The sequence below is a fragment of the Chiloscyllium punctatum genome, chromosome 27 (assembly GCF_047496795.1).
Source record: "Chiloscyllium punctatum isolate Juve2018m chromosome 27, sChiPun1.3, whole genome shotgun sequence".
Taxonomy (NCBI): Eukaryota; Metazoa; Chordata; class Chondrichthyes; order Orectolobiformes; family Hemiscylliidae; genus Chiloscyllium; species Chiloscyllium punctatum.
The window spans coordinates 56,915,521-56,942,999 of record NC_092765.1 but is presented as its reverse complement, the minus strand read 5'-3'; the positions used below and the strand labels follow the sequence as shown (position 1 = coordinate 56,942,999).

General features: G+C 44.3%; 1 long non-coding RNA gene across 1 annotated transcript; it reads right to left on the bottom strand.

Moving 5' to 3' along the window:
• On the bottom strand, positions 1 to 27,479 carry LOC140453307 (uncharacterized). Its single transcript, XR_011952343.1, has 3 exons — positions 27,335 to 27,479; positions 23,168 to 23,274; positions 1 to 99 (listed from the first exon to the last, which is right to left on the bottom strand). It is a non-coding gene; the product is annotated as an uncharacterized lncRNA (long non-coding RNA).

Sequence of the window (27,479 nt, the reverse complement as noted above, 5' to 3'; positions counted from 1 at the left end):
GTGATTCTCCATCTTTGGTTCTTCAAATACTGGTTAACTTAATCACAATCTGCACATGATTTTGAGATTTCAGTCTGCAAATCTTCACCATCTAGCACCCTGTGTAAAGGAATATGCACAGATTAGAAATTCAGAACAGACTATTCTAGTTTCTCTGGAATATCTTTTTCCCCTTTCTTCCCCAAAGCTGTAACCCTCCAGCCCACTTACTCTCTCCTACCATTCTGACTCTGCTGCCCCTAATGTACACCCTCCTCATTCTCATGAAGTTATTGATAAACAGATCCATGCCACCACTTCCCATCTTGGTTAGACTCTGCACCCTTTCTGGGTTTACTTTCTTTCCCTTCAGTTGCTGCAAGTCAATAATGTAACAGCAGAATGAATTAAAAGGAAACAGAAAGGGAGGTGGCAGATCCTGGACAGAAGAGGAACTTTCAGTCTGGGAGAATGGATCAGATTCTTCCTTGTTTCCCATTAATTTATTCCCAGCATTACAATGAACTGGGGATGGAGAGTGGTCCCACGAGGGTGTAGTGACACTTTGACCCCCCAACTGATCAATACCACAAGCAGATACGTTCCTTCTCTAGCCAATCACAGTGTGAAATACTTTCCCCTAATTAGCCCCAAACATGTGCTTCAAAACCCGCCCACATTCTGTACATGTACAGTGTCGGGTTTCCCAATACACCTGTGGTCCCTGCCTCAGGATTTATGGAAGTTACAGTCCCCATGAAGTAACTGGAGCCCTGTCTCTGAAAAGTGAATGAAACGTGTGGGGTGGAAGGGTGTTGTGTATCGGATCTCCATTCAGACAGACAGGACATATGGCTTGTCACTGGGTTTTACTGAGACATCTGGTTAGACAACCCAATTTTTGACGTAAGGAATATAGATTCAGTCAATTGCGGGGTGGAGGGGTCAATAAGGGGAAGCAGTTTTAGGCAGAGGTGGCTCAGTGGCTACCACCTCTGCCTCACAGCTTCAGAGACCCTGGTTTGATTCAAGCCTTAGGTGACTGTGTGGAGTTTACACGTTCTCCCAGTGGCTGCATGGTTCTGTTCGGTGCTCCAGTTTCTTCCCAAAGTCCAAAGATTTGCAGGTTAGGTGGATTCGCCATGCTAAACCACAGTGTCCATGCATGTGCAGGTTAAGCCATTAACCATGGGAAATACTGGGAATGGGTGAGTCTGAATTATAGGATTGGTGTGGACTCTATGGATGAATACCTTGCTTCTGCACTGTAGGGATTCTAATTTATTCTCATGAAGAAGAATGTACCTATCTCGATGTGTTGTGAATCTGTGGAATTCCCTATTCAAAACACATTGGATGCCAAGACAATGAGCAAATTTAATGGACAGATACAGATTTTTAATTTGCAATGAGCTGAAGGGTGAGAGAGAGAGCAGGCGGGAAAATCCAGCTGAGACCGAGGTGAGCTCAATCATCATGGTATTAAATGGTGGAGTTGATTCGAAGGGCTGTATTGCCTCTCCTGTGCCCAATGCTTATCTCCTTACGGTAATAACTGGAAAGTGGAATCCAAAACGCACCACCTTCACCAAAGGAGATTTTCGGAAAATGTAGGTTAGTCAAGTGGAATAGTATTCAAAACTGAGATAGTGAGGAAGTGTGTAGAAGATAATGATTTTGAAATTTTAAACTAAGGGGTAACAGTGATTTATGGTTATAGACTGTGTGGTACATTCGCACTGTCCAGAATACTCTGTTGTGAATATCTATTCTGTAATTTATTACAAAGCCAAGGTCACTGATAATGAAAACCAAAACACCCAGGAAACATCGCCTCACCTCGTAATCTGATAAAAGACTTGTGATAAATCTGGTTGAATTTAGAACACAGATGGAAAGCGAGTAGATTAAATCCAGTCCGACGATCCTGTGCTAAAACAAAGAAGACTACAATAGGATGAGGCAGGAGTTGGTAATGTAGACTGGGAGCAAAGACTTTACGGTGGGATAGTTTACAGATAGTGGAGGAATATCAAAGCAATTTTTCGAAGTGTTCAGCAAAAGTATATATCAGTGAAAATGAAGGACTGTCGGAAAAAGGAGTAATCTGCCATGGGTGTCTAAGGAAATAAGGGAGTCTATCAAATTGAAATAGAAGGCATACAAATTGGCAAAGAGCAAGGAGAAATTAGGAGATTAGAACAGCTTCAAAGGTCAACTGAAAGCTTGATGGGATTGGGTATAAAAAGTGATGAGTAGCAATGCCCAGGGACAGAATAGCAGTTTACACTGCTAGAGGGAAACCTATTGTTTGGTGAACATATGGCCTCTGTAATTGTTGAAACATTTAACAGTTACCAGAGAGATAATCCTGATCAAGTTAAAAATCACAGCACACTCCAAAAGCTTGTACTTCCAAATAAACCTGTCGGTCTATAACCTGGTGATGTGTGGTTTTTGACTTTGTCCACCCCACCCCAACTCCGGCTCCTCCACATCAGAATCCTGATAGAGAGCTCCACTGAAACTGAAGTGCCTGTCAGGTACTTGAGGGAGCCACGGGGGTGTGGGGGGAGGGGTGTGTGGTTTAACTAGAGAGTTGAACTGAACTAGACTTTTTAAACTGTTGTTGCCATGGAGATAATCCTGAGAGACAGTCTCTATGCAAAGTCACAAATCACAAAGTGAGAAGAATGGCAGCCGTACATCGGACGTGATGCTGCCTAAAGGCGTTTTGCACGTAAAATACCCAGGTAATTAACATGTCTCAGCAATAAATACTCAAAGAAGACCTCTCAGAGTTCTGTGCCTTGTAATTCCTATCCAGCAGGGTTCAGGAAGATGAGTACACAGCAGTCAGTCTTCACAATTGAGGATACGAAGAACATGCCAGTAATTGATAAGGAGACTGAGGAAGGTGAGTATCTAGATAATAACCATTATCGTGAAAGAGTTAGAGCTGGGCAAGTTAATAGAGTTAAAGGTACACAAGTCTCATTGCCCTTATGAAATACATCCCAGGATACCAACAGAGTTCGTGGGAGAAATAGCAAATGCACTTAGTTATAGCATCCTATAGCAGAGACAGGCCCTTTGGCCCAAAATGGCCCATGCCGATCAGAATGTCCATCCACGCTGACCCCATTTCTCTTGGCTCATCTTCCTCTGAAACTTTGCTATCCATGTATTTGTCCAAATGCCTTTTACATGTTGTTAGTGTACCCGCCTCAACCACTTCCACTGGCAGCTCATTCCATATACATACCACCCTCTGTGTAAAACAGTTGCCCCTCAACTTCCCTTTTATTCTTTCTCCTCTAACCTTAAACTGATGCCCTCCAGTCCTTGGTTCACTGGGAAAAAGACTGAGTGCATTCACCTTACCCACGCCTCTCATGATCTTATACACTTCTATAAAATATTCCCCCTCGGTTTCCTCTGTTCAAAACAAAAATGTCCTCACTTGTCCAACCTCTCCCTGTAACTCAGACCCCTGAGCCCTGGCATCATCCTTGTAAATTTCTTCAGCACCTTTTCCAGTTTAATAACTAAAACCTACATTGCATTCATCACATTTCCAGTGTTTCCCCACGGCACTGGAACTGACAGGACAACGCCAATGGATTACAATCCATGATCGATAATTCACTCCATTACAACAATCCCATTTTCATAGGTTTTTCCATGATTCAGGAATCCTTTTGTCTTTCTGGTTTCATGGTTAATTGTGCTCATACAAAAGCAGTGGCTGAACTGTTCCTGGGAAATGTGCCATGATTTTTTAGACTTTCAAAAACGAATGAAATCTCTCTCCACAATCCCCACGCTGACATGGACTTCACTGTCTCAGTACTTTTTTCCCAGTCACACTGACATTTGAAATATTCGTCCACGGACAGAATGCACACCTTTCCATCCAAATGAAAAGGCCAATGATATTCAGATCAGCACTGATCAAGTAACTATCCAAACTGAACATGAAGTTCAATTTGAAATTCTCAACTGCAAATCCCCCCTGTCAGTACTTTACAGCAGAGCAAACTGAAAGTGCTGGAAGTCCTCAGCAGGTCTGGCAGCGTCTGAAATGCTGATTGATGGAGGAAACATTGCAGCCTTGAAGAAGTGTTTGGATTATCACACCAGGTACGTGCGCTTGATGGCCAGTATGTAGAAGATGGGGGCATTGTGTTCAACAGTTTTGTACCAGAGAATCTGACCTCATTTGATTCCATGTTTCTCTGCGCTTCCCTCTTTTTCGGAAGTAGGCAGGAGTGGGAAGCAGTGGAGAATGTAAATGATGGGTGACCTTCCTTGTGAGAGGATTCGTGTACAGTAGCAGGGATCCCTTTCTGGAAGGGCCTTGGTGAGACCACACCTGGAGTACTGTGTATACCTTTGTTCCCCTTTCCCAAGGAAGGCTCTCCTGGTTATTGAGAGAGTAAAGGAGGGTCACCAGCCTGAGTCCTGGGATGTGGAGATAGTTAAGGGCTGCAGCGACTGGAAATCAGAGTTTATACAATGTGAATCTGGGGAAGTGCAGCAGGTCAGGCTGCATCAGAGGAGCAGGAAGGTTGATGTTTTGGGTCGGAACCCTTTATCAGCCCTGATGAATAGTCCTGACCCGAAACATCAACTTTCCAGCCCCATCGTATTCATGCTGGTCATCAAGCACCTATTATTCTAGTCCCCCGTTCTGGCACTCAGCGTGTAACCGATATTGTAATACCTGGTGTGATCATCTCAACACTTCTTCAAGGCTGCAATATTCCCTGCATCTGTCAGCATTTCAGATGCTGCCCGACCTGCTGAGGATCTCCAGCACTTTGATTTTATTGTGGATTTCCCCCATTTTGCTCAAACACTTAGAGTCAGAGAGCTGTACAGCTACATATTTTGCTGACTATAATTCCTGGGATGGTAGGACTGATGGATGAAGAGGGACTCAATCCTCATTTCATCCTCCTTTCCTTTGGCTTTCTGAGCCGCTGACTACATCACTAATATTCTTGATCCCATTCCCTGTCCTGAATCTGACCCATCTAAGCCTACACTTTAGTTCCCATCCCCCTGTTAGACTAGTTAAAACCGCACCAATGGGACTGGCAAAAGCCTCCACCAGGAGATTTCTCCGAGCTCTGCCCAGGGGTAACCAGTCAGGCTGGTACAGGACCCACCCAGAAACGGTCCCAGTGCCTGAAGAATCTAAACCCTTCTCTGGTACACCATTTCGCCAGACACACGTCCAGCTGATCTATCCTCTTATTCCTGCTCTCACTAGGACATTGCACTGTGAGTAAGTCTGACATTATTTTATTTCAGGAGCTACATTTTACTGTATCCCAGATCTCCCTATATCCAGCTTTCAGGACCTCATCCCTTTGTTTAGTGATGTCATTGGTATCGGTGTGTTCCACAACCACTGGCTTTACCCTCCAGTTCCAGAATGTCCTGCAGCTGCTCCTTGTTAATCGCGGATCCTGGCACCAGGGAGGTAACATACCATCCTGGATTCATGTCTGTGGCCACATAAGTGCCTGCCTGTACCCCTGACCATTGAATCCCCTGTCACTCTCGCCCTGCAACTGTCTTTCCTCCCGTTCTTTGCAGCAGAGCTATCTGTGGTGGCATGAACCTGGCTGTTGCTGATTTCCCGAGAAGCCACTCCACGCATTCACCCCCAACAGAATCCCAAGCAGGATTCAGTATCTTTTTGAGAAGTGGATGATCACTGGGGATTCCTGCACTTCCTTCCTGAGCCTTTTATTTGGTTTGATGGTCACCCATTCCCTTTGTGCCTGTGTAACCCTCACCTGCAGTGTGACGAACTCACTAAATGTGCTCTCCATAACATTCTCAGATGCTCCACAGTGAGTCCACTCATAACTCCAGGTCTGAAAAGCAGTTTCCCAGCAGCTGCAGGTGGGCCCACTTTCTGCACACATTTCCATCAGGGACACTGGAAGTATCCCTTATGTCCCACATTGTACAAGATGAGCACACCACGGGTCTGAGGGCTCCTGTCACAACCTCTCTCTCGATTCAGCTAATTACTCCCATTAAGTGAATTTAAAAGAGCTTTCAACCTTCCTTCACTTCAAACATTTCCATTATATATCAAAAGCCCCAATCTTTACTTAAGCTGATACGTTATATTTTAAAAACTTAACAAATACTCTGCAGGTATCACTTAAAAATTGGCTGTTCCCATTGGGACCATGTGAACACTCAGTGCAGCTTTGTCATTTTCATTGTCTGGTCACACCTACACTGCCCTCAGCCTCCTGTCCTGTTCCAATGCATCGCAATGGGAGCTCAGGAACTGCATCTCATCTTTCAGCTCAGCCCTTTGTAACCCCAGAGTCAACATGGACCTCAGCAGTTTCTTTTTGAACAAAGAGTTGTCATAACCTGGAACATTCCACCTGAAAATGTGCTGGAATTTGAGTTCACAAAGAATTTTAATGAGAATTTTGCAGGGAGTTGAAAATTAGGAGTTTACAGGTTAACATCATGAAGTGAGTAATTGGAACTAAATCTGACACTTCCTGCAAAGAGACTAGGTATAATCTGGATAAATCTGTGCTCCCACTCAGGCCAAATCGCCCATGGGCGATTCAATCACAAATTTGAACATCTTTCTGCATGTTGCTTCACAAAATTATTGGAGATATTTTCCCAGAGACAGAACAGACAGCCCTTTCTCCTTCCACAGTAAAATGCTAATGATATCCAGACCTGATGACTCTGCTGAGTGCAGAAATCTGCTTTTTTGAGATCCTGTCCTCAATTATTCTCATTTAATATCCAATAAAAAGAATTCACAAAACAAATCTCAGCCAGTGCAGGATGAATTGGAAAGACAAATATTTCTCTGGTATGTGTCTGATGTGTAAACGCTCCACTTCAAATCACCCCTCCCCCACCATGGAAGAGGACATGTCCATACACCTTGGTGTCCCGTGTCCCCAATAAAAATGGCGGCCATAACCCAGGACCTATCACTGACTGAGGCCCACAGCCGTTTTCCCATTTGCTGTAAACATGGGACCAAGAGTTTCTAATTCAGGACTAACATTCTGTACAGACGTGTACATAAAACCTCCCAGTCTAAACTGAATCATTTTCTCCCGGTTTCCGCTGCCACTCCCCCTTCCCAGTTTCCAACTCCTGCACACACCAAGGGCCATTCCGGGTCCAGTGACCCTTCCTCAGAACCGATGGCAGCTGGGAAAATTAGACTCCCTACAGTGTGGAAACAGGCCATTCGGTCCATCAAATCCACACTGACCCTCCGAAGAGTATCCCACCCAGACCCATTCCGTTACTCTGTTATTCTAAATTCCTCCTGAACAACGCACCTCACCTACACATCCCTGAACACGATGGGAAATTTAGCTTGGCCAATTCACCTAACCTACACATCTTTGGACTTCAGGAGACGGGGTAAAAGAGTAAATAATAGATAGGATGGAGCGACCCTTCAACAACATGGCAACATTTACTCATCTCCTCTCCCCGACCTTATCTCAGATCCAACCCTCCAACTCAGCACCGCCCTCAAACTGCCCCACCTGTCCATCTTCCTTCCCAATTATCCATTCCACCCTCTCACCATTACCCCCACCTGCATTTTCCTATCACCTTCCCAACTACCTTCCCACCAGCCCTACACACCCATCCTATTATCTTTCCTCTTCCCCACCCTCACATTCCTAAAGAAGTGCTTAGGCCCAATATGTCAATTCACCTGCTCCTTGCATACTGCCTGACCTGCTGTGCACATCCAGCGCCACACTTTAACACAAATTGGAAGAACATCACCTCATCTTGTACCTGGGGACCCTTCAGCCCTCTGGCCTCAATATTGGATTCCATAATTTTAGGAACTATGTCTCCTATGTACTAGTGTCCTAGCCCCCATTCCGTAGACCAGGCCCTGTTATTACATCGCCTGCAATTACAACTACCTATGGTTAGTCACTAACAGCCTCCATAAACAGCTATTCACCCTCCCCCAGCCAGATCGTTATCCACTCCTTTGTCCAACTGGTCCCATCGCGTTCTTTGGAATCTATCACCACCTCTCATTTACTCCTTAACCCCGACCTTCTGCATATAAACCAACATTGTTTCTCAGGAATATCAGTTCTGACGAAGGGTCATTGGATCAGAAATGTTAACTTTGACTTCTCTTCACAGATGCTGCCAGACCTGCTGAGCATTTTCATGATCTTCTGGTTGTTGTTTCTGATTTACAGCATCCGCAATTCCTTTGGTTTTCATTTACTGGGAGTTTGTAACTCAGGTCCAGCAGCCAACAGCGTGTGTTTATCAACCCACTCAGTACACAAACTCAATTTCTCTCCCAGTCTCTGCTGTCTCTCCCACTCTCTTCACACTCACTGGGTCCCCCCTCACAGTGACATTACACCTGCACAGCTCATGGTCACGTGTTGGCCTGCTGGCCACACCCCTCATTCACTTCCATTGGCGGGAGGATTACACCAACTCCCCTATTGGTCTGAAGCTGCCATCAATCAGCCAGGTCCCATTGTGACTTGAGTGGTAGGAGGCTGAGGGGTGACCTCAGAGGTTTATAAAATCATGAGGGGCGTGGATGGGATACAGAGACAAGGTCTTTTCCCTGGGGTTACGAAGTCCAGAATGAGGGGGCATAGGTTTAAGGTGAGGGGAGAATGATATAAAAGAGACCCAATTGGCAACTATTTCCATGTGCGTGTATGGAATCTACTGTCAGGGAAGTGGTGTAACGAAACAAGCTGTCACCATTTGAAAGGCAGCTGGATGGGTATATGAATAGGAAGGGCGTAGAGTGATATGGGCTAACTGCTGTCATATAGGACTAGATTAGATTGGGATATCTGGTCGGTGTGGACGAGTTTGACTAAAGGGTCTGTTTCCTTGCTGTACATGACTGTGGCTCTGCCCTGTGATGAGCTTCATCATTCAGTGAATGGGGCAGTATCACAGAGCACAGGGGCTGGGGGCTATTCAGCCCATTGGGGCTGTACTTTCTTCCTCTGGAGATGCTGCCAATCTGCCCTTTCTCCACTCCCATTTACCAGTAGCCCTCCACATTTATCCTCAAATAGTTAAATTGCAAATCTGTTTTGACAATAACAAAAGCTGCATCCAGCTGTGATTCAAACTGTTCCAGATGCTCAGAACCTACTGAGTAAAATAACCTTCACATTTTTAACCTGCATTATTTGCCAATTACCTGAAAGTAGTTAGTAAAAATTGTGACAATAATTTCTCTCAGTGTCTCGATAAATTAAATATCCTGGAAAGAAATCTGTTTCTGGTTGAAATCACTGCTTAACCTTCTCAGCTCCAAGGAGAATTGTCAGGTCTTTTGCTAACTCTCCATAAAAGAGAAATCTAACTTAATTTGAATTTATTAGTGTCATAGAGATGCACAGCACAGAAACAGACACTTCGGTCCAACTCGTCAATGCCGCCCAGATATCCTAAATTAATCTCGACCCATTTGCCAACACTTTGCCCATATCCTTCTAAGTTTTCTAAACACGTACCCAATCAGATGCCTTTTAAATATAATTGTACCAGCCTCCACACCTCCTCAGGCAGCTCATTCCATACACGTACCATATTCAGTTTGAAAACATTGCTCTTTAGATCGCATTTAAATCTTTTCCCTCACACCTCACATCCGTGCTCTCTGGTTTTGGACTCCCCTAACCTGGGAATAAGACCCTGGCTGTTCACCCTAACCATGTCCTTCACGATTTATCAACCTCGAAGGTCACCTCTCAGCATCCGATGCTCCAGTGAAAACAGCCCGAGCCTATTCAGCCTCTCTGTATGGGTCAAACCCTCAACCCTGGAAACATCTTTGCACATCTTTTCTGAATCCTTTCAAGTTTTATAATATCATTCCGATAGCAGGGAGACCAGGACTGAAAGCAGAATTCCAGAAATGGCTGAATCAATGTCCTGTACAGCTGCAAAATAATGTCGCAACTCCTACACTCAATGCACAGACCAATAAAGGCAAGTATACCAAAAGCCTTCTTCACCACCCTGCCTATTCCACTCTCAAAGAACTATGAACCTGCAACTCAACATCTCTTTGTTCAGCAATACTCCCCAGGCCCTTCCCATTAAATGTATAAGTCCTGCCCTGATTTGTTTTTTCAAAATGCAGCACCTCACATTTATCTGAATTCCACTCCATCTGCCACTCCTCAGCCCAGTTGATTGAAGTCTCATTGTACTCGGATGTAACTTTCTTACCTGTCCACTGCATCTCTAATTTTGGTGTCTATGTAAAGGCACTAATCATAGCTCCTATATTCACATAGAAATCATTTATATAAATGATGAAAAGCAGTGGACCCAACACCAATCCTTACACCATTTTGCTCATCACAGGCCTCCAGTCCGTAAAGCAACCCTTCACCACTATCCTCTGTCTCCAATTTTCCAGCCAATTTTGTATAATTTGTTAACCAGTCTGTTATGGTCAACCTTGTTGAACGTCTTTCTGAAGTCCAGGTTAGTGATTTCCATGCAGAAAGCCATGCTGACTATCCCTAATTATTTCTTGACTTTCCAATTACATCCAAATCCTGTCCCTGAGAAGCCCTTCCAACAACTTGCCTGACTTCAGGCTCACCGGTGTATTGTTCCCTGGACTTTCCTTATCACCTTTCTCAAATAATGGCACCTGTCTTGTAGCACCTCACCTGTGGCTATTGGTGATACAAATATCTCAGCAAGGGGGCCGGCAATCACTTCCCTAACTTCCCACTAAGTTCTGGGATACACCTGATCAGATCCCAGGGATTTATTCAGCTTTATGTATTATAAGATATCCAGTACCTCATTCTCTGTAATATGGAAACTTGTCAAGTTATCACTATTTATTTTTCCAAACTGTCTCACTTCCACATCCTCTTTAAGTAAAAGCTGACATGAAATCCACCCACCTCCGATGGTTCCACAGACAGCCTTGCTGATCTTTGAGGGTCCCTAATCTCTGCCTGGTTACTCTTTTCTCCTAGGTGTATTTGTCGAATCTCTTTGGGTTCTCCCTTAAACCTATTTCCCAAAGCTATCTCATGTCCCCTTTTCGCCCTCATGGTTTCCCCCGACTATACTCCTACTGCCCTTTTACTCCTGGAGGGATTCACGCAAACCCAGCTGTCTGTACCTGCCATATCCCTCCTTCATTTTCTTGACCAGGACCTCAATTTCTCTCGACAGGCAGCATTCCTTACACCTACCTGCCTTGGACTTAACAGGAACATACTGCCTGTGTACTCTCGTTGTATCAGGCCTATGGATGCAATGGCAGATGAGGACAGAGAAGCAATCATTCTCAGTAAAGAGGTGGTGTTGGGAAAGATAACAGCCTAAAGGTAGATGGGTCGTCTGGCCGTGATGGAGTGCATCCCAGGGGACTATAACAGATGGAAGAGGCAAAATAGCAAACACACTCGTGATAATTCACGAAAATGTGCTGGACTCTGGGACGGTTCTGACAGATTAGATAGCTGCAAATGTGATGCCAATATTTTAAAATGGACCTGTTAGCATAACTTCTGTAGTGGGGGAAATGCTCGATCTCTCAAGGAAGAAATAGTGAACTATCTGGATAGAAATTGTCTCAGAGCAGACACAGCATCGATTCATGAAAGGTAGACAACACTAAGCTGAGTGGTAGAGCAATGTGTGCAGAGGCCGCTCTAAGTCTGCAGAGGAATACGGATAGGTTAAGTGAGTGGGTAAGGGTCAAACAGATGGAGGACAATGTTGGGAAATGTGAGGTCATCCATTTTGGTCGGACTAACAGCTAACTGATGAAATGGTGAAAACTTGCAACACGCTGCTGTACAGAGGGAGCTGGGTTTCCTTGAGCATGAATCACAGGAAGTTAGTTTGCAGGTGCAGCAGGTAAATAAGACAGTGAAGGGAATATTGTCCTTCATTGCTAGACGGATGGTTTATGCTGTAGCGGTACAGGGTGCTGGAGAGGCCACACCTGGAGTACTGTGTACCGATTTGGTCTCCTTACTTCAGGAAGGATGTACTGGCACTGGAGAGCGTGCAGTGGAGGATCACTAGTTCGAGTCAGGATTTCAGAGGGTTGGCGTATGCGGAGAGATTGAGAAAACTAGTTCTATACTGATTGGAATTTCGAAGTATGGGGGGTTGGATAGGAAAAAAATTGAAATTATTAAGGGAGTAGATAAACCAGAAGCAGGGAGTTGATTTCCACTGGGGATGGAGCAAACTCGGGAGCAGAGAGTCAAAATAAGGGGATATCAGATTTAGGACTGAGTTCAGGATGGACTTCAGATAAATCTGTGAATCTGTGGAATTTGCTGCTGAGTGCAGCAGTTGACGTTATCAACTTGACTATCGTTAGGTCAAAAGGTAGATTTGTGTACAGTAAAGGAATTAATGGTTATGGTGAGAGATCAGGAAAGTGGAGCTGAGGCCATGAAAAGATCAGCCCTGATCTTATTGAAAGGCAGAGCAGGCTTGAGGGGCCAGATAGCCTACTCCTGCTCCTCTTCCTTCTGTTCTTATGTTCCAACTTTCCAGCTGTCCCTTTACCTGGGAATAGCAGAGAAATATTGAAAGTTCTCGCCTTGTACCATCAAAAGTAGCCTTTGTCCAATTTAGAACACCGTTTATATCTGGTTTATTATTTTCTGTAACTATTTTAAAACTAGTAGAACTATCAGAGATTCCTGAGAGTGTGGAAGCAGGCCATTCAGCCCATCACATCCACACTGACACTGACCCTCAAAGACTCCTACCTTAAACCTGTAACGCTGCATTTCCCACGGCAAATCCGCCGAGCCTGCACATCCCTGAACAATATGGGCAATTCAGCCTGGAATATCCACCTAACCTGCATATCTTTAGATAGTGGGAGGAAACCTCAGCAAACAGACGAAACCCACGCAGGTAATAACAATAAGGTGATCATCCCTTTCTTATTTCCCCGGTCAACCTAAATAACTTCGCTGGATGTAATCTCAGAATATCCTCCCTCAGCACAATTGTAATGCTACCTCTAATCAAAAAGGCCACTCCGCCTCCTCTCATGTCCCCCTTTCTATCCTTCCTCTTGCATCGATACCCTGTAACATTAGGCTGCCAGTCCTACCCATCTCTGAGCAACGTTTCTGTAATACTCATGATATTCAAAACCATACCCTGAAAACATTCAAAACCATACCCTGAGCCCATCTGCCTTCCCTGTCAGGCCTCTTGCATTGAAGTAAGTGCAGTGTAACTTGTCAGTTCTACCTGGTTCTGGGCCTTGCCCTTGCCTGCCTTGACTGTCTGACTTCCGAACTGTACCAGAATCTGACTTACCTCTTTTCTCACTATCTCTTTGAGTTTACCCACACTCCCTCACTGGTTTAATGACTCCTGAGTAGTACGAGCAAATCTCCCTGCCTGGATATCAGATACCTTCCAATTCAGGTACAATCCATCCTTCGTATGCACATCAACTCTACTCAAGAGGAGATTACAATGATCAAAAGATGTGAATCCTTCTGCCCTACACCAGCTCCTTAGCCAATCATTCATCTCCTCCATCCTGCTATTCCTAGTCTCACGAGCATGTAGCACCTGGAGTAATCCACATATTATGACCGAGGACCTGGTTTATTATATTCCAGGCTAATTTGCTGTATTCTCTCATCAGGACTTTATCTTTTCCCCATCTTATGTCATTGGTACCAATGTACAATGAGCTCTCACTGGTCATTCTTTCTTTTGAGAATATTCTGCTACCTGTCCGAAACATCCTTGACCCTGGCACCAGGGAGGTACCACCCCATTCTGATGTCTCACTGTCAGCTGCAGAAACAGCAGTCTGTGCCCGACTAGAAAGTCCCTTATCATCCTTGAGCGTTTGGAATGTGATACACCTCTCACTATAGTGGAGCCAATCTCAGTACCAGTAACTTGGCTGTCAGTGCAACATTCCCTGAAAGTCTATGACAACCTACATTATCCAAAACAGTATACTTGTTTGAGATGGGGAGAGCCACAGGAGACTCATGGCTGAAAAAATGTGTTGCTGGAAAAGCACAGCAGGTCAGGCAGCACTAAAGGAGCAGGAGAATCGACGTTTCGGGCATAAGCCCTTCTTATGCCCGAAACGTCGATTCTCCTGCTCCTGTGATGCTGCCTGACCTGCTGCGCTTTCCTAGCAAAACATTTTTCAGCTCTGATCTCCAGCATCTGCAGTCCTCACTTTCTCCACAGGAGACTCATGCTCTACCTACCTCCCTCTCCTACCTTTCCGAGAGGTAACCCATCTACCTGACTGTATCTGCAGTTTTTCGGACTGAAACTGCCACCTATCACACATCCTGACTCTTGTAAATTCTTCATTACCATTAAGCACCGCTCCATCTGATCCATGTGATCCAAGAGGATTTGCATCACTTCCTGCAGGCTATCCTCAGGATCATTCAAACTCCCCCTACTCTCCTCCAGGAAGTGCACATCACTGTACGAATGGCCATCTCTGCACCTTAATCTGTAGACCCAGAAATAGGCAGTCTTACAGTTTTACAAACGACTACTCTCGAATACATTGGTACCTGTATTTTATATTTAAAACATTCAACCAAAATATCATAATAGAGGCACTTAAACTAGTAAACACTCACCCTACTGAATGTTGCGGATTTTAAAAAGTAAAACAGAGTAAGATTTACCTTTAAGAGACTGAAACCCACTGAGCTGATCCCCGGCTGTGAGTCACAGATATACAGCACGGAAACAGACCCTTCAGTCACACTCGTCCATGCCAACCAGATATCCGAACCTAATCTCGTCCCATTTGCCAGCACTTGGTCGATATCACTCTAAACCCTTCCTATTCATATACCCATCCAGATGCCTGATAAATGATGAAATTGTACCAGCCTTCACAACTCCCTCTGGCAGCTCATTCCATAAACGCAACACCGTTGCATGAAAAAGTTGCCCCTTAGGACCCTTTAGTATCTTTCCCCTCTAGCGCTAAATCTATGCCCCCTAGTTCTAGACTCCCTCACTCCAGTGAAAATACCTTTTCTATCTATCTGATCCATGCTCATGATTTTAGAAATCTCTGAGATCACGCCTCAGCCTCTGACACTCCAGGGAAAACAGCTCCAGCCTATACAGCCTCGCCTTATATCTCAAACCCTCCGACCCTAGCAATATCCTTATAAATCTTCTCTGAACCTTTCAAGTTACACAACATCCTGATAGGTGGAGAACAGAATTGCGCACAATATTGCAAGTGTGGCCAAACTAATGTCCTGAACAGCCGCAACATGACCTCCCAACTCTCTTACTCAATACTCTGACCAATAAAGGAAATCATACCAAACACCTTCACTATCCTATTTACCTGCGCCTCTACTTTCAAAGAGCTATGAATCTGCACAGCAAGGTCTCTTTGTTCAGCAATACTCCCCAGGACCTGACCATGATGTGTATCAGTCCTGCTAAGCTTTGCTTTTCCAAAATACAGCACCTCACACTTATCTGAATTGAACTCCATCTGCCACTTCTCAGCCCATTTGCCCATCTGATCAAAATCCCATTGAAATCTGTGGTAACCTTCTTCACTGTCCACTACACCTCCAATTTTAGTGCCATCTACAAACTTAGTAACTATACCTACTGTGTTCACATTCAAATCATTTATATAAATGATGAGAGGTAGTGGACCCAGCAACGATCCTTATGGCACTCCACTAGTCACAGGCCTCCAGTCTGAAAAATAATCATCCATCACCACCACCCTCTGTCTTCTGCCTTTGAGCCAGTTCTATATCCAGATGGCTACTTCCGTGAGATCTAACCTTGCTAACCAGTCTCCCATGGGGAACCTTGTCGAACGCCTTACTGAAGTCCATATAGATCACATCGACTGCTCTGCTCTCATCTATCTTCTTTGTTACTTCTTAAAAACCAGATCAAGTACGTGACACATGATTTCCCATGCACCAAGTTATGCTGACTATCCCTAATCAGTCTGTGCTTTTCCAAATACACACAAATCCCATCGCTCAGGGCTCCCTTCAACACCTAATCTAGCACAGCGTCTGTAGTTCCCGGGCTTGTCCAAACCACCTTCGTTAAATAGTAGCACCATATTAACCAACCCGCAGTCTTCTGACACCTCAGCTGTGACTATCAATAATACAAAACTCTCAGCAAGAGGCCAAGAAATCAATTCCCTCGCTTCCTACAGAATTTTAGGGTACACCTGATCAAAGCCTGGGGATAGATACACCTTTATGCGTTTCCAGACATCCAGAACTCTGCAGTATGAACATTTTTCAAGAAGTCACCATTTATTTCCCCACATTTTACATCTCCCGTGTCCTTCTCCACAGTAAATACTGATGCAAAATATTGCATCTTGATAAAACAAACGAGGACAGGACTTACACTAATTAAAAGTAAGTATTGAGTAGTGATATGGAACAAAGAGACCGAGAGGTTCAGGTCTTCTTAGTCTGTGTCACATGTAGAGAGGGTGGTTAAGAAGGTGGTTAGCACACTTACATTCATTGCTCAGAGCTCTGAGTACCGGAGTTGGGAATTTAGATTGAGGCTGTTCAGGATGTTGGGGACCTCTTCTGGAATACTGCGTCCAGTTCTGGTTGTGCTGTTATAGGAAGGATATTATTAAATCGGAGCGGATTCGGAAGAGACTAACCAGGATGTTGCTGTGAATGGAGGGATTGTGTCACAAGGAGAAGCTGGATAGGCTGGGATGCTGTTTCACTCGAGCGTAAGAGGTGGAGGGATGACCTTAGAGGTTTATAAAACCATGAAGCGTGTAGACAAGGTGAATCGCCAGGGGTGGGAATTCAAGACCTGGGTGCATAAAATTTGAAAATAGATGAGAAAGGTTTAAAAAACAAATTGGGGATTTGTTTTTACTTTTACATGTGTGAAGTGCACTCCCAGAAAAAGAGGCAGCTGTGAATACAATTACAATGTTTAAAAGACATTTAGACAAGTACATAATCAGGAAATGTTTGGATGAATGTGGACCAAGCGGAGGCAGATGAGATTAGATTAGTTGGGAATTATGGTCGACACGGACTGGTTTAACCACAGGGTCTGCCACTGTGCTGTATCACTTTATGACTAACTCTTGCTATCTCTGTGAATTCCTCCATCCGCACAACTCCCCAGATCTCTGTCACCTCATCCAGACTAAACTCTTCCTTATCTCTCGAAATCCTCTTTAGCCTCAGAACCATCAGTATCTCTGGTATCACAAACATCTCAATCTCTATAACATCCTCCAATCTCCTCCCGTCTCATCACGCTCACGATCTCTAATCTTGACAACCCCCACAAATCTGTCCTTCTCCACAGTAAACACTGATGCCACTCGTTTAGTATCCCCCCAACAACCCATCTCCTGCGTCTTCACACATAGGCTGGCTTGCTGATCTCTGAGGTGGCCTATTCTCTCTCTCGTGACCCATTTGCTCTTAATGTATTTCTAAAAACCCTTTCCCTATTCGCCAAAGCGGTATCCTGTCCCCTTTTTGCCTTACTGATTTTACTCTTAAGTATACTCCTCTTGCCTTTATACTCGAAGGATGTTTGTGATTTATTGGATTGGAATAAATGCAAAATAATACATCTTGGTAAAACAAACGAAGGCTGGACTTACACTGATTAAAAGTTGGGCCTCGGATAGTGATATGGAACAAAGAGACCGAGGGGTTCAGGTCTTTGAAGTATGTGTCACATGCAGACAGGGTGGTTCAGAAGGGCTTTAGCACATTTGCCTTCATTGCTCAGATCTTTGAATATAGGAGTTAGGACGTTATGTTGAGGTTGTACAGGATGTTGGTGAGGCCTCTTCTGGAATACTGTGTCTAGTTCTGGTTGTGCTGTTATAGGAAGGATATTATTAAATTGGAGCAGGTTCAGAAGAGACTGACCAGGATGGTGATGGGAATGGAGAGATTGAATTAAATGCAGAGTCTGGATAGGCTGGGTCCTTTTTCACTGGAGCACACAGGAGGCTGAGGGGTGACCTTATTAGAGGTTTATAAAATCCTGAAGAGTTTCGGTAATGTGAACAGCAGGGGCCATTTCCAGGAGGGGGCGCGATTCAAGACTGGGGACATACTTTTTAACGTGAGAAAAGGAAGGCTGTAAAAAGAAGTTCCGGATTTTATATTTTTTTTTTGCACAGAGAGTGGTTCACATGTGGAACAAACTTGCAGAGGACGTGACAGATGTGAATACAATTACAATTTCAGGGTGGCACAGTGGCTCAACGGTTAGCACTGCGACCTCTCAGCGCCAGGGACACAGGCTCAATTCCTGTATTGGGTGACTGTCCATGTGGAGTTTGCATATTCTTCCCCATGACAGCGTGGGTTCCTCCAGGTGCTGCCGTTTACTCCCACAATCCACAGATGTACAGGGTAGGTGACCTGGCCATGTTCAATTGCCCATAGTGTTCAGGAATGATTGGGTTGAGTGAATTAGTCAGGGGTAAATGTAGAGCAAGAGGGTAGGGGAATGGGATTCTAATAGGAAAAAAAAACACTTGGACCCGTATATCAATAGGGAATGCTAGGATGGACTTGGACCAAGTGGAGGCAGGTGCGATTAGTTCAGTTCGAATTTATGGTCGACACGGACTGGTTGGACCACAGGGTCTGTGTCGATGCTGTATAATTTTATGACTCGTTATCTCTGTAAATTCCTCTATGCTTGGAACTTTCCCTATAAGTGCCACCTCATCCAGCCTTACAAATCCTCCTCATCTCTATAACTCCTTTCCAGCCTCAAAATCAAAAAAACCTCTATCACAAATATCTCTGTAACATCATCCATCCTCACAATCCTTTCCAACTTGCAGCTCCTCCAGCTTCATTATCCTCCCCATGTCTAATCCCCTCCAGTCTCTCAAAGCTCTGCTATATGTGTCTTTCTTTATTTCCAGCTTTCATGATGCCCAATGTTTATTTCTCACTTGATGATGGCCCTTTCCAATTCCTGCGCTGAGCTTCTGAATTTCCTCTTAAAACTCTGCGTCTCACTTTTCTCCCAAAAACATTGACCAATCACGTGTCATCTATTCTAGTATATCACCTTTTCTGATCTGATGTCCAATGGAGCCTGTCATATTCCTATAATAAACATCTCAGCGGTAAACAGATCAGAAAAAGGCTCTGGCGGCCCTTCGGGTCTGTGAGAAAACAAAAACTACCACCAAACTACCCTCATCTATTTTCCAGTACTTGTGGAAAAGTGTCATATATCATGGCATCGCAAGTGCACACTAAACACATCTCCAATGTTTTGGGGATTTGTGTCTCCCACCCTCACAGACAGTGAGGTTTAGTGCAACTGTTGTTCGATGATGACATCACCAACAGGAACACAGAGCAGCTGGGTCTGTGCAAACCAGAGGTCGCCCACACATTGGGAAGGATGGCAGGGTCCCTGAGAGGGGGCACAGGAGATTTACCAGGATGGCTCAAGGAATGGTGGATTTTAGTTGCAGGAACATGGGTGTTGTTAATACATATCAAGAATATCCATCTATAATAGATGGACTCTCGTTCTCAACCTCTCCCCTTGCCTGGGCTGTGGTAACGTTCAGGTTAAACCACCATCAGCCATCTCTCCCTAATGAGAGAGCATCCCTAAGGTCTGGTAGGTCAATGCTGACTTGACCTTTTACACAGTAATGCCACTGTGCCTCGGGGGTGGAGAGAGGGAATGCTGAAGGTGGTGGATGGGACACCACTGAGGCACAGTGCTTTGTCCTGGAGGATGTTCACTTTCTTTAATATTGTTGAGGGTTGCACTGATGAAGGCAAGTGGAGAATGTTCCAACACAATCCTGATGTGTACCTTATAGACAGCAGACATTGGGGAATCAGGGGTTTGGGGAAACTGAGATTGTTCTCCTTGTAGCAAAGGAAATTGAGGGGAGCTGAGAGACAAGTGCTTACAAAACATATACATCAGGATGTTAAACCTTTCACTCATCATAAAAGGATTACTGGACACATATTGAAGATTTCGGGGAGATCTATTGACAGGGTGGTTTATTTCAAAGGAGAATTTTTATGAAGAAAATGGAATTGAGCTGCAACAAAATACTCACACACAGTGCAGATATCCAGGTCCTGATGAATGGACTAATTCAATTAGAGTTTGGCTTTACAATGACTGAGATTCCTATCTGAATATCCACCTGTAGTATCCTGTCATACAAGTTTATAAAATCTGTCACTGTCAAGTCAGGTTAGAAACTCACACCTTTCCCTCCTCCTGGTCCAGGGTGACTGTACACATTACCCCTTGTGGAGACCAGCAGTCAGTTCAGGGGGAAATCTGTGTGGGTTTCTTTGAGTTGCCACCGTGGCACTTCATGTGACTGAACAGGGCAGATCTTTGACACATGGGACAGAATGTTCCAAGAGTCAGTGAGATACGGAGAGTAGGATTTGCTTCCTCTTCTTTCCTTTCGTACTGCCACTGTGCCTCATCAATAAGACATGCGGGGTGGGGGGGGGGGGGTGAAAGGCTCATGCAGCTTGAATGGCAAGTTGTCTCCATTCTGACCAATGGGCAGCAAGATCCTCCCAGTCACTCCAAAGAGTCTCTCTGAAAAGAGAGCAACTCAACATGCTTCCCACTGCCTCGTGCTCCCTGCAAAGATTTAGAAGAATGAGGGGGGAGTCTCCTACAAAATGCAGAACAGTAAACTTCCAAAAGGATTATAAGCTGTTTACAGAGAGGGATTCGTTTGAGAAGTGGACAAGTTGGTAAATGGAGCATAACTTGGGATAATGTGAAGTTGTTCATTTTGGAGGTAATAAAAGAAGAGGACGATTTAAATGGTAGAAACTGTAGAAAGCTGCAACACAAAAGGGACTGGGGGCAACTGTGCAGAAAACACAGAAAGCTAGCACACAATTACAACAGGTCATCAGGAAGGGGAATGGAATATTATTCCTGATTTCAGGGGATTTGCAGTATAAGAGTTTGAAGTATATACCTGAGAGCCACTTTATATCGTGCGAGTGAGACCACATCTGGAGTAATGAGAGAAGGTTTGGTCCCTTTATTTAAGGAAATACATCACTTCATCGGAAGCATTTAGAGAAGATTGACTGGGATGATCCCTGGTTTGCAGGGACTATCTTTTAAGAAAAGGCTGAAGAAGTTGGGACTCGACGCACTGGATTTGGGGGAGAATGAAAGGCGATCTTATTGAAACATATAGGCTTATTAAGTGGTATGACAGGGTAAATACTGAGAGAATGTGTCAATAGACAATAGACAATAGATGCAGGAGTAGGCCATTCAGCCCTTCGAGACTGCACCGCCATTCAATATGATCATGGCTGATCATTCCCAATCAGTATCCTGTTCCAGCCTTATCTCCATAACCCTTGACTCCACTATCTTTAAGAGCTCTATCCAATTCTTTCTTAAATGAATCCAGAGACTGGGCCTTCACTGCCCTCTGGGGCAGAGCATTCCACACAGCCACCACTCTCTGGGTGAAGTAGCTTCTCCTCATCTCTGTCCTAAATGGTCTACGCCGTATTTTTAACTTGTGTCCTCTGGTTCGGCACTCCCCCATCAGCGGAAATATGTTTCCTCCTGCCAGAGTGTCCAATCCTTTTATAATCCTATACGTTTCAATCAGATCCCCTCTCAGTCTTCTCAACTCAAGGGTATACAAGCCGAGTCGCTTCAGTCTTTCGCTTCAGACACAGTGTCGCTTCAGACACATGTCCCATCATGTGTTAACCTAGAACCAGACTCTGGGCCAGTTGCAAAATCAAGGGTTCTGTTTTAGATTTGTCAACTTTAATGCAACACAGACATGGGTAAATGGTTTCAGTAGCAATGGAGCTGGGGTGAGGTGGAGAAAGCAACAGTTTAGAGATTGGAATTCCTGGTGTTTGCAATTGTGTAGATGTCTGATCAGAAGATCACCTTGGGGTCAGAATATGAGAGCAATAGTGTGAAGAGTGTAGTTCTGCCTCAGGCATTTCCCAGTGAGAGGGAGGGGCTCAGCAGTAATGGAAAGGAATTTGTAATAGCAACTGAAGGCAATGGGTTTAACCATTGGAGGAAATTGCAGCCAATCGAGTTTTAGGCGTGTGGTAAGCAGTTTGATGAATGAGTGACAGTGGAGCAATGGAGAGGGATGATGGGGAGAGAAAGCTGGGCATTGTCAGTGTACATGTGAAACCAATACGATGTCACCTCCTGGCAGTATGTAGGTGAGATACAGGAGGGGACAAAGATAGATCCTGGATGGACACAGCATATGAGGAATTACGAAAGGAAAGGGACAGTGGAAATGGAGCAGGATTTTCTAACAACCTTGAGGTCAAATATTAGTTCTTAGCAGAATTGGAGAGAAGGACATAACTAGAAAAGACAGACAAAACAAGTATCAATATTTGTGAATTGGTGAGGGCGAGTGATGAGTAGGAGCCCAACTCCAAAACTGCTATTTCTACATCAGTGACATCACCCAACTCCATCCTAGTCTCAGCTCATTTACTGAAATACTCGTCCATCCTTATGTTATCTCCAGACTTCGTTATCCAAACACAGTCCTGGCCAGCCTCCCACATTCAACTTACATATAAACTCAAGAATATCTAAACATCTACTGCCCAAGTGCTCACTTGTACCAAAACTTGTTGATCCATCAAAAGGCTCCTATTAACAAGCAACAATTTAAAATTCTCACCCTTGATGTAATTCCTGGCTGTGAACATCCTTGTCTCCCTGCCTCACACAACCTGTGAGACCTCGACAACTCATTTTCTTTCAGACTCCCAAAGATGCATTTATTCATTGCTTCACCAGTCTGGCTGTTTCGACACGGTCAAGGCACCATAGTCTGGAATTCGCACCCTGACCCTCTCAGACTTGCTTTCCTCCTTTAAGGTATTCCTGAAAACTTGCTTATTTGGCAATACTTTTGATCACCTGACCTAATATCCCCATCTGTGGCCTTATGTCAGAAATTCTCAATTTCTGTGAAATTATAAAAATTATAAAAATACAAACTGTTGTTGATTTGCACACACATTGTGAACTCTTCACTGTCGCTGAGTGAATAATCTGTAACATCTCTTACCCAAGAACATTGTGGGAGTACCTTCACCACACGAACTGCAGCTGTACAAGGAAGTCAAACATCACCCTCTCCACAAGCAATGGGGCTTTGGCATTAATCACTGGTGTCTGTGGAGAGAAAAACACAGTTGATATTTCAGGGAGTGCAAAATGCATTACAGGAAATGAAAATGTTGCAGAATTTGATAGCCAGAAATGGAAGGAAAATGCACTCTTTTGTTGAAAAAAAAGAATTATTCACTGGCAAAGATACTGGGGAAAATTTAGTCCATTTAGAGAGCAGCACATTGACAGGGGTTGGGCAGCAGAGGAAAATTAACTTACAAAAGGTCTGTGAATGAACAGTAAAACACTAAACAAGCCAAACACCCTGTGTCCAAAGACTGGGGGCTATTCAGGGCCTGGGGGCTATTCAGCCCACTGGCGCTGTACTCTCTCCCTCTGGAGATGCTGCAAATCTGTCCCAATTCCCCTCCTATTTGCCCACAGCCCCCCAAATCTTTCCTTAAAAATTAAAATTCCAAGTCTGTTTCAGAATACCTGCTGAATCTGTGTTGTTCAGACTGTTCCACATGCTCAGAACTTATTGAGTACAATAATGTTCTCATTTTCACTTTGCATTATTTGCCAATTACTTGAAAGTAGTTACTAAAAGTTGTGACAGTGTTAACAATTCCTCTCTCTCCGCAAATTAAATATATTGGAACCAAATCTGCACCAGGTCAAAGTCACTGCTTCACCTTCTCAGCTCCAAGGACAATTATCTGTGCTTCAGCTTGCTCCCCACAAAACAGGAACACATCTTAGTTTATTAACGTCATAGACATGTACAGCACAGAAAAAGATCTTCGGTCCAATTCGTCCGTGCCAACTAGGAATCCGAAACTACTGGAGTCCCATTTTCCAGCTATTGGCCTGTATCCATCAAAACCCTTACTGTTCACGTACCCAATCGGATGCCTTTTAAATGTTGTGATTTTATCAGCCTCCACTACTTCATCTGGCAGCTCATTCCATACACACACCACACTCAGCTTGAAAACGTTGCACTTAGATTCCTTTTAAATCGTTGCCCTCTCAACCATGTGCTCGAGTTTTGGACCCACTTAACCTCAGGGAAAGGAACCCCGTCTGCTCACCTTATCCATGCCCCTCGAGATTCTATAAATCTCCATGAAGTCACTTCTCAGTCTTGGACTCTCCAGGGAAATTAACCCCAGCCTATTCAGCCTCTCCCTGTAGCCCAAATCCTCCAATCCTGGCAACATTTTTGTAAATCTTGCCCGAACCTTTTCACGTTTCACAACATCCTTCCCAGAACAGGGAAAATCAAACTGAAAACACAATTCGAGAAGTGGCTTAATCAATGTCTTTTAAATGTTGTAATTGTACTACCCCCCACCCCTTCCTCTGGCAGCTCACTCCAAACAGGCATTGCCCTCAAACTGTCCAACTCTGGCAAAGTCCTTGCAAACATTTTCTGAAATATTTCAAGTTTCACAACATCATTCCTGGAACAGGGAGATTGGAACTGAAAACAGAATTCCAGAAGAGCCTTAATCAATGTCTAGTACAGCCACAACATTACGGAGAGCATAACAAACGCTGCATTCACTCCCTTGCTTACCTGTGACTCTACTTTCAAGGAACTATGAACCTGCACTCCAAGGTCTCTTTGTTCAGCAACACTGCCCAGAACCTTACCAGTAAGTGTATAAGTCCTGCCATGATTTGCCTTTCCAAAATCCAACAGCTAACATTTATCTAAATTGAACTCTATCTGCCATTCCTTGCTCCACTGGCCCATCTGATCAAGATCCTGTTGTATTCTGAACTAACCTTCTTCGCTGTCCACTACACCTCCAATTTTGGTGTCTTGTGTAAAGCTACTAACCATATCTCATATATTCACATCCAAGTCATTTATATAAGGACCCAATAATTGATCCTTGTCGCACACTGCTGCTCACAGTCCTCCAGTCCACAAAGCAAATCTCCATCATCACCCTCTGTCTCCTACCATCAAGCCAGTTTTGTACCCAAATGGCTTGTTCTCCCTGCATTCCATGTTATGTAACCTTGCTAACCAGTCTGCTTTGTGGAACCTTGCTGAATGTCCATATAAACAACGTTCACAGCCTGGTTTAATCAATTTTCTTTGTCACTTCAAAACATTCAGTCAAGTTAGTGAGACACGATTGTGCACGTACAAAGCCACAGTGACAACAGTCAATGATTATCCCTTACTTTTCCAAATAGATGGATATCCTGTCCCACAGAATCCCTTCCAACAACTTGCCTGCCACTGACTTCAGGCTCCCTGTTCTCTTGTTCCATGGTCTCTCCTTACCACCTTTTTAAAATTATGGCACCTCACCTGTCGCTATCAATGATACAAATACCTCAGAAGAGGCCCAACAATCACTTCACTAGATTTCCAGAAAGTTCCGGGATACATCTGATCAGATCCCAGGGCTTTATCCACCTTGATGCGATTCAAGACGTCCAGTAACACCTCCACTATAACATGGATATTTTTCAAGTTCTCTGTTTATTTCTCCAAACTCTCGAGCTTACATATCTTTCTCCAGTAAAAAGGACGTGAAATATTTGCATATATTTCCCACCCCCGGTGGTTCCATAAACAGCCTCGTTAATCTTTAAGGGGTCCTATTCTCTGGTCCAGTTCATCTTTTGTCTGTGATATATTTGTTTAATCTCCTTGGATTCTACTTAAACCATTTCCTGAAGCTATTTCATGTCAAACAGCATCAGCAGCAACGGAGCTAAACGATCCCACATCCAATGGAACAGCTCGGAGCTCTGCAGTTCTGCCACACCCAGGTGCGAACGGTGATGGACAATTAAACAACTCACTGGAGGAAACATCACAGATATCCCCACCATTACCGGTGAAGGGGTCTCACACGCCCACGCACCAGTTAAGATGACAGCATTTGCAGCAATCTTCAGCCAGAAGTGCAAAGTGGGATGATCCATCTTAACCAGTGGTTTGAAACATCACAGATGCGAGCCTTCAGCCAGTTTGATTCAGTTTGAATAACATCAAGAAATGTTTTAGTAGTGCAAAGGCTACGGGCCCTATCAATATTCTGGCAAGAAGACTGATGCTTTGAGCTCCAGAACTTGCCACCCACCAAGCCAAGTACCGCTCCAGCACTGGCATCTACCGACAATGTGGAACATTGCCCAGGGATGTTCAACACAAAAACACAGGGCAATCCAACCCAGGCAATTTGCATCTATCAGTCCACACTCGATCAGCAGTAAAGTGATGGAAGATGTCATCAATAGGGCTACCAAGCAGCAGCTGCTCAGCAACAGCCAGCTGAGCGACATTCATTTTAGGCTCCACCAGGGCCACTCAGCTCCAGATTGTGGTACCACCCTTATTCACAACCTGACAACCAGCTGAATCCCAGAGGTGAGGTGAGGGTGACAGCCCAGTCCCACTACAAGACCACTATTTCTAGCCGATTCTACCCTTGTCTCAGCTCATATACTCTCATCTCCAGACTTCAGTATCCAAACACACTCCTGGCCAGCTTCCCACATTCAATCTCCCTGTAACCTTAAGAAATACTAAATCTGTGCTGCCCAAGTACTCCCTTGTACCAAAACTTGTTGATCCATCAAAAGGCTCATATTCATTATCAACAAGATAAAGCCACAGAGATGTACAGCATGGAAACAGACCCTTCAATCCAACCCGTCCATGCCAACCAGATATCCCAACCCAATCTAGTCTCACCTGCCAGCATCCGGCCCACATCCCTCAATTTAAAATTCTCACCCTTGATTTAATTCCTGATTGTGATCATCCCTAGCTCGCTGCATCACACATCCTTGAAGACCTCGACAACCCATTCTGTTCGAGACTCCCAATGATCTGTTAATTCATTACTTCACCTGCGTGGCTGCTTTTACAGTTGTCAAAGCAACATTTTCTGAAATTTGCAACCAAAACCTCACAGGTCTGCTTTCACCCTTTAAGACATTCCTCAAAGCCTGCTTATTTGGCAATGCTTTTGGTCACCTGACCTAATATCAACAGTCTCTGACCTTATGTCTAAAGTTCCCAATAATATTTTTGTGAAATTATAAGTAGGATAATAAAACTATAAACTGTTCTTGATTTGGACATTACCTTCAAATCATCACTGTTGCTGTAATGAATACTCTGTAATGTATCTTACCCAACCACATTGTGGGAGCACCTTCACCACTGCAGCTGTACAAGAAAGTCAAACATCACCCTCTCCACAGGCAGCAGGGCTTTGGCATTAATCACT